Below are 6,000 nucleotides of genomic sequence, written 5' to 3' on the forward strand. Positions count from 1 at the left end.
GCGGGGCTTTGGGGAAGAGGGTGGTGGGGCCGAGGGTCGTGGCCCAGGCTAGGTCACACAAAACAGTATCTCTTCATAGAACTCAATCCTAGCGATTTGCATAAAAGCAAAGAGCTTTATGGGAACATAAGACTGTAAACATTTTTTTTTATTTGAAACATGTCTTATAGTGATTCAGTAAGAAACTCTTTTTCGCGAATCATGGAAGTTGGGATCTGCAGTTCTGATTGGTTACACTACTCGTCCTAAGAAAAACATTTCTGCACATTGCAGGACACGCATGCCAGTTTGGACAGCTGCAACAAGTATGTGAGGCTCAGGCTCTTTCTGTATTCAGTTTCCTTTGTGTAGTGTACTAAAAGTGTCTGTGTGTTGAAAAGTGGTATCACATGCATAAACAACTTGCGGATGTGTGAGTTTTCTGGGGAGGGTTGCTCTGCCCTGTTCCCACCCCTTTCCAGGCGTTGCCTAGAAGGAAAGGTCTTTTTTTCCATCAGGCCAATAAGTAGGATGTTAAGCCACTCACCCAGAGGTGTCGCTGGAGGGGTGCAGGGCCAGGGAGTGGGGATGGGGGTTATAGCCCCCGGTGTTTTGGTTATAGCCTTGGATAGAAGACCTGGCTATAGCTGGGAGTCATGACAATCCCCAGACTAGCGTGGCCCCATATCTTTTCCAGACCTAGCAACACCCCTGCACTCAAACACCCTAAAATTGGAGTGGAGGGTTTGTCACTGATGGAGGTTCAAGGAAAGACAGCAGTGAGGAAACAAGTTTATCGTTTAAAGATTAGAGAAAGATTGATGGAATTTGCGGTTTGGCAGAATAAGGGAATACGCTGGTTGACCTGATGCTAGAGTGGGCAGGCGGGACAATGGGGAGCGTGGAAATAAAGGACGGCGAAAGGGCCCCGTGGAAAAGAAAGCGAAAAAGTGGAGGGAGATTAAAAAGAGGAAGAAAGGCTGGAAAAGCAGCAGGAAATGGGGATGAAAAGCACATCGGAAAATGTGGAAGGAAAGATACGAGGAAGGGAGGAGTTGGTAGACCTCACGGGCATGTGTTAAACCCGATGGAAATATTTGAGAGAAAGAAACCAACCTGCCTTAAATAAAGAGGCACTTTATATTTGCGCCGTCCTACTCAAAGAAAAGACCCTCTAAGTGGAGTCATAAATGCCCATTTTCTTTTTTTTTTATGCAATCTTCATCTGACAAGGCAGAGCACGTGCTGGTGAGCCATCCTGGCACCCCCGTGCCCACAGGAGCGGCGCACCTGACCTCGACCACGGTACTCAGGGACGCGGTGGCTGGCAGGGCGATGAAAAGGGAAGCAGAGGCTGTTATTAGGCGCTGTTAAGTCTTGCACGGATAAGCGGGGCGGAGAGCCGCATAATAGTTCGCGGCTTAGGGGCCAGCAGGGGTCAAAGACATTACGAGATTGGCGGCAATGATCAGTGGAAAGTTCCAGGCAGCTAATGGTCGCCATTAAAGTTCAAAGTGAACCGAATGTTTTTGTTGCGTCCTTTGTCTCTTTTGTTGCTTTTTCCTGCAACCCTCACTCCCTTTTCCCGTGCTCTTTTGAGTGCACAGCTATGAGCCCTCCGAGATTTTTTATTTTATTTTTACAATTCGAGAAAAATCTCTTAAAACACGTGGAGGGGTGTGGCATCGCTTTTCAACTCTGCAATGCCACTAAATACCAGGGCCAGCCGAGTGGGTTCCCAGCACAAACCTATTCAGACCCGCATACACTGCCCCCTTGTATTGTTGCTTATATAGCTCTGAAGTACCAGGCACAAGAAAAGTAACTCGGGGCACCCACGCCAAAGCTCCCAATAAAGGATAACAAAAAACATCTAATGATTAACATAAAAACCAAAATAAAAAACTCCATAACCACACACCGTTTGTGCTTGCTCGTTTCATGTTTGAAGCTGTTCAATATGTATTCAATTATATCACGTTATCAAATGAAGCATGCATGCGTCCGGGAGGATAGCTCAGCAGCAATGTGCTCGCCTTGGAAACAAGACGACACGAAGCAACACAGGTTTGATCCCTGGGTCCGCGCTTAGAAACCTCCGGGTATTAAGTGCGTTATAAATATGGAACTAAGAGACATATTCCTGTGACAGCGCCTGGATGCCCCGGGCTGTGTGAGCACTTTAAAAATGCAAATAAATGAATAAATATATAGCAAAGAGGCAAATATCGCTTCAGGAGGGATGGCCTAGAAACATGGAGGGTAACTGACTCCACACTGACTCCACACCCGCACGTCTGATTCGAGAGGTAACGGAGGGGTTCAAAAGACACCATGGAAAATGCTTGGGCCTATCCTGAATCTTGAGGGGTGAGGGTGCTCAGTTCTCTCTGTTCTGTTCTTGTGGATGGAGAGGGTTGGTATACTTGAATACTACTGCTATATTTAAAAGTGGTCTAGTTCATTCATGGTCTCGTTCATGGTCTTGGAGACGATGAGAAAGTTTAGATCCAGCTTAGTAATTTGGATCAGCAATGATGCTAAGACATACAACAACTAATAGCTGCAGGGTGTGACCAAGGGAAAGGAATTAACATGAGTGTGCCCCCAAGGAAAGTACTTCACACTAATGCGCCCTGCAAATAACCAAAGATCTACCAGGGTTGTGGTACAGGTTTTCCCCAAACCCCATTTGCTGAGACACTTCCAGCCTGGGACTCCACTTACATTCATGGAACAGTGGAGACAGAGGAAGGCTACTATCCTGCAGGAGAAAAGGGTGCTGAATTACTGGTTATAAGTGAAAAAACAAAGCATGCTCATAGTGGCAGAGTGGTGTGTGCATTTGCGTGCACAAGCTTGCCCCTGTGGGGATGATGCTCATGCAGTGCCATACAGAAATGCGAGGTGGCACAAGTGTGGTAGAAAACAGATAACATTCTATGATACAGAGCCAATTAAAAAACAGACATCGCTATTTTCGTAATTCTGAGTAAGTGTGGAGGGGTATTGATGGTAGAACCTGGGATAGCGCAGTCTACATGGTCATTAGAAAGACACTGGGCCTCATTACGAGGAAGGCGGTAGAGGGTTAACGGCGCCCGTAGAGCTGCCGGTGCTGTTAACCTTCTACCGCCTCATTACGAGGTCTGCTCGTGGGTCCCGCTAAGGACGTCTGGTAAAATCACTCCTTGTATTCAGATTGGGCCATGTACAACAATAATACAGTGGATATGCATTATTTCAGCACGCAGACATGCGTGGTTGGTATGCGTGGTTGGTGGTATTTTGGTGAGCATAATTCCCTTGTTTTATTTGTGGCCCCAATATCCAGAACCCCTTATTTTTGTTTAGATTTTTTGTGTAATCACTAGAGAGACCTCAGGCTTGCATTTCAGGAACACCACATTTTCATTTTTAGTGTGCCACCATGGGCAATGTCTCTCTGTCTTATCTACGGCAGCGAGCTATCTTGTGGTATTTTCACTATCTTATATACGGTAGTGAACTATGTCCCGGGCCTCCCTTTTTGCCGACTCATAGACCTCCGGCAGACTACAACACACACAGTTAGTTATAATTGCTCATACTGAATTACATTGTGCACACGGCTCCAGCCAAATCTTATTTTTAGCTACCTTGAAAATGACAATTGCGCTTTCAAATATTTTTGTGTATTATAAAAGTTGCATTTAAACACAATCTCACTCTTTACAGAAATAAATGAAATAGCACAGTAACAGCATTATCTGTGATACACTGAAAAGAGAGTGGCAGAGACAAGAACTCAATTTGCAACATTAAACACGTGAGTAAAGCACAGGAATCTCCTTTCCTAAACTGACTGAATATTCTCGTACACACTCAGCCCCCACACCTCAGCGAGATAATTACCAGGCTTATTCAGCATGTAACTTCTTTGGCTGTTCGCCTTCTGGAGGGGTTCACCCAGCAAGGACAAGCATCTGCCGTCACTCGAACTGGGACTTGTTGACTGGAAAAGACAGTCTCTGCAACCAAGTTGAATCTGCTTTAGGAATCAGGCCTCCCCAGCTGTCAACCCCGTCCTTCTTCGAGCTGTGTCAAGATGTCTCTCTCTTTCTTCCCCCAGATTCTGCAGCAAAGCACTAGTCACAGCCTCCAACATGATGCTTGATGTGACGTGCTCCAATCAGAATCAATCATGTTCTATCCTCCTACTTTTAACAATGGTTCTTCTTGTACAGTTGCAACTGTAACAAGCTGATTTCCTGCTTATTCGAAGTCTTTGCTTCCTGCAGTTACTGTGGACAGAGCACAGAAAGGCAAAGAAAAAAAAAAGAAAGAAAAAAACTTGAATGTGTGTTCAAAACTGATTTTCAGAGTCTGCCTCTTTTTGCAGTGAAGACACATTCTTTTATTAATGAGTTATAATTCTTAGTCTTGTTAGTGATATTAGTTTGTTAATTACCAAATGTGTCTCTTGCAACATAGGCATTTCAGGTGAGAAATGGTGTGCATTTTGAAGGTACAGATGTGTGCTTTTAACTGTGAAAAATGTATTTGCATTTTATATGTAAAAATCGTTTATGACTGAATAACCTGCCCTTACTTATATGTCCATGTTACACTGGCAACACATAGCTTGAAACAACTCCATCATACCAATGCACCAAACCCATGCAGTGGCGGTGCACTTAAAAAAAAAACATTCTATACATTGATCCTGTGGAGTGGTGCTGTACTCTGTGCTCCCAAAACACGCTAAACACTCCTACATATACCCTCCTTTTTTTTTTAGAACTTGGCTACGATCCAAGCCAATTTCTAAAAACAAGTTTGCCCCCCATCCTTCTTTTAAAATGCATGTGTATTGGGATATCTTTCTCTTCCTGACGTAGCTACCAGAATCAGCAACATTTTTATTTTTACTGATAGCACAATCAACCATCCACCCATCATTAGCACCAGGACAGCCAAACCCACTATTGAGTGTTCCCCCCAGGTTCCCCAATTAAATCTTTACACTTCTATTATCCCCAGATTACTAACTGTAATATTGTTTTTTCTCAAATTCATTTTTATAACATGTCTTTCTTTGTGATTCAATAAACATTCCACATCCGGATCTATTGGAAAAGTGTCCCTTTGAAAAAAATCGATATTTTCCACTTGGCTTTCCCAAATATCGTTTGTTACATGAAACAATGTTAACCCTCCAATTGACACAATTGTATCCTTTGGAACCTGTAAATAAAAAATATTATATTTCACCTGTTTAACCACGTATGTTCCATGGTTCAAATGTACTACTGTCATGTTCTTTAAGCAGGTGCTGACCAACCATTTACCTCTGACCATCTTAACCTGTGCCAGTTCTTCACTCCCCATATTGCTAATAATCACTTCACATCCTTCTGATATACTTGGGTCAAATTTCAAACCACAAATAGCATCTGTGGCATCAGGAACAAAAACGGTTTACCTGGACACATATAATTTTGTTCTTTAAATTTGACACATGTTTCCAGGTTTGGTATTAAGTAAACTTCAGGTTCCCATGACTGAAATGCCACCACTTCTGGAGTCTTAATCTTAATAAATGTGTCCTCTTGCCAAAATCCCACGTTGTGTACCCACTTCGTTTGATAAATAAGTTCAGGAGCTACATATGGGATGCATAGCAAAAATCTAATTTCTAGTCTTTCCAAGTCCACATATAATGGCATTGCATTACCCATTTCAAATGCAATTTTTACCTGTACCACATCAATTTCCCTCCTGGTCCATCTTTCTATCATTTGAGAATAATATCTTGCGAAACAAAATACAAGGGCATATGTCCTTGAATCAATTGTGAAACTGCAGTTTGAACTTCTCTCATATAATTCGTTAATAGTCTATCAACAGGACTCATTATGTTCAATATTTCATTTAAAGTTCTGTCATGCTTAATAATTAGCTTTGTTGCCCGTTGCATCACATCCGCTTGTTCATTTAGAATGATTGCAGTTTCATTTATGAATCTTACTTGTTCATCCA

The 6,000-nt window shown here is 42.9% G+C and overlaps 1 long non-coding RNA gene across 1 annotated transcript in view; it reads right to left on the reverse strand.

Moving 5' to 3' along the window:
- Positions 1-4,050, reverse strand: part of LOC138565929 (uncharacterized) — a 263,794-nt gene extending 259,744 nt beyond the window's left edge. Inside the window, exon 1 of the long non-coding RNA XR_011301714.1 lies at positions 3,874-4,050. This is a non-coding gene — a long non-coding RNA (uncharacterized lncRNA). The remainder of the gene's footprint in view (positions 1-3,873) is intronic.
- Between the last annotated feature and the right edge of the window lie 1,950 nt (positions 4,051-6,000).

Source organism: Ambystoma mexicanum, chromosome 2p (genome assembly GCF_040938575.1).
Source record: "Ambystoma mexicanum isolate Mex_15411 chromosome 2p, UKY_AmexF1_1, whole genome shotgun sequence".
Lineage (NCBI taxonomy): Eukaryota > Metazoa > Chordata > Amphibia > Caudata > Ambystomatidae > Ambystoma > Ambystoma mexicanum.